We start from the raw sequence: 2,446 nt of genomic DNA, 5'->3' as shown, positions 1-2,446 counted from the left end.
TTTTTTAAGACATTTATTTTATGTATATGAGTACACCATTGCTCTCTTCAGACACCAGAAGAGAGCATCAGATTCCATTACAGATGGTTGTGAGCCACCACGTGGTTGCTGGGAATTGAACTCAGGACTTCTGGAAGAGCAGTCAGTGCTCTTAACCGATGAACCATGTCTCCAGCCCCACCCACCCAGAACTCAATTTGAAGACCCAGGCTAGCCTCCAACTCAAGTCTTTTTTAAGTAATAATTGTATAGCTCTTGAACAGAACCACCCAAAAGTAGTGATTCCCTTTTCCTTGGCTTGCCAAGACACTGATATATGTATAGAAACAAGGTGTGTGTGGTAGTGCACACACCTGTAATCCTAGTGCTTGGGAGGCTAAGGCAGAAGGATTTCCAGGCCAGCCTTGGCTACATAGTTCTAAAACAACCTGGACTATATAAAAGGTCCTATCTGAAGAAAAAAAAAAAAAGAAAAGAAAAGAAAAGGGACATAAAATTTGACACCAAATTAGAGTTTCAGACTTTTCATCAGTGTGTAGGAAACCCAAAGAATAAACTACAGTCTGGAGAAATGATAAGGGGAAAAAACACTTGTCACACAGCATGAAGACGGTTTGGCTATCTAAACCCCTGAAAATGCTGAAATGCTGGATGCAGTGGCATGAATGGGGGATTCTAGCCGCTAAGGAGAAATAGGAACATCCTAGAAGCTTGAGGGCCTGGTCACTGTGACCGAGTGTGTGTGTGTGTGTGTGTGTGTGTGTGTGTGTGTGCACATAACAGATCTCTTTCTAAGCTAGACTTACCAACAGAGTTAGAAATAGTCCATGAGCCCAAGTAGCCTCAACACTGTCCTGGTTGGAAGAACTGGCATCTACTCTCTGCTATGAATTTCAGGGAGGCCCAGTCTGAGAGCAAGGATCAGCTGCTCTTAAATCCAAGGTTGATTTAAGAATGATTTAAGAAAAGAAACTGGCTCTTACTCTCCTTTCACTCTTGCCCTCTATTTTCTTTTTCTTTTTCTTTTTTTTCTTTTTTAAAGGCTCTCTCTTGCCCTCTTGCTCCCTGTCTCCCCACTCCTTTCCTCCCTCTCTCCACATGACTGTGGCCACCCTCTGCTTCTCTATTCTCTCCCTCTCTGCCTTTCTACAATAAACGTCTTAAAACCAAAAATAAATAAAGAAAAGAAAAGAAGGGCTGGTGAGATGGCTTAGTGGGTAAGAGCACCCAACTGCTCTTCCGAAGGTCCGGAGTTCGAATCCCAGCAACCACGTGGTGGCTTACAACCACCTGTAACAAGATCTGACGCCCTCTTCTAGAGTGTCTGAAGACAGCTACAGTGTACTTACATATAATAAATAAATAAATAAATAAATAAAAATAAAATAAAATAAATCTTTAAAAAAAAAACAAACAACTTAAAAAAAAAAAAAGAAAGAAAGAAAGAAAAAGAAAAGAAACTGGCAGTGTTTTTTTTTTTGTTTGTTTGGTTTTTGGTTTTGGTTTTTTTCCGAGACAGGGTTTCTCTGTATAACCCTGGCTGTCCTGGAACTCACTCTGTAGACCAGGCTGGCTTCGAACTCAGAAATCTGCCTGCCTCTGCCTCCCGAGTGCTGGGATTAAAGGCATGTGCCACCACCGCTCAGCAAAACTGTCAGTGTTGAACACAAGCTTTTAAGCCCAGCACCCAGGAGGCAGGGGCAGTCAATCTCTGAGTTGGAGGCCAGCCTGGTCTATGTAATGAGCTCCAGGACAGCCAGGGCTACACAGAGAAACCCTGTTGAAGAAGAAAGAGGAAGAAAGAGAGGAGGAAAAAAAGAAACGTGAGTGTGAGGAAGCCGCACCCCAGAGCCACTCTCCTTCCCTCAGCCAACTTCAGAAGAACTGAGTCTTCCAGATTAGTTACTCACGAATAGAAGTGGATAGGCCTCCAACTCTCCATCCTCCTGCCTCAGCTCCCCAAGTAGTTGTGGCGACAGATGGGCCACAGAGCCTGGTTTAGCCTCTTTTAGTAGTAACAGACACTAAGTCATGTGCGTGCGTCTATTACCTGTTGCCTTCCTAGTATCCCCATTTTACAGATGAAGGCAATGATAGGCTAAATAGTCTGAAGGATCCACATGAGAGTCAAGAGAGACTGCAAATGTTTTTATGGGGATGAAGGTAGGAGAAGCTAAAGATAACCTCCATGTCCCAAGTGCCGCCATTACAAGTTCTCACCATCACGCCTGTGTGAAGTACCGGGCATGGAACAGTGCTGTCACATATGCTGCAAAAGTGTGACTGCTGAGCTATAGTCTCAGATCCACATCTGTTCCTAGTCACTTGCAGTCTCTCCTATCTGGGGGTGATTTCAGAATTCCCCAATCCTTGTAAAGTCCACTACTCCAATTAATCCTGATTTGCTTGTCCTAATTCTCATTCACCATACTCAACGTCTCAAAAC

The sequence above is a fragment of the Mus pahari genome, chromosome 9 (assembly GCF_900095145.1).
Source record: "Mus pahari chromosome 9, PAHARI_EIJ_v1.1, whole genome shotgun sequence".
In the NCBI taxonomy this organism is placed as follows: Eukaryota; Metazoa; Chordata; class Mammalia; order Rodentia; family Muridae; genus Mus; species Mus pahari.
The sequence above is the reverse complement of the archived record's forward strand: the minus strand, read 5'-3'. Positions refer to the sequence as shown.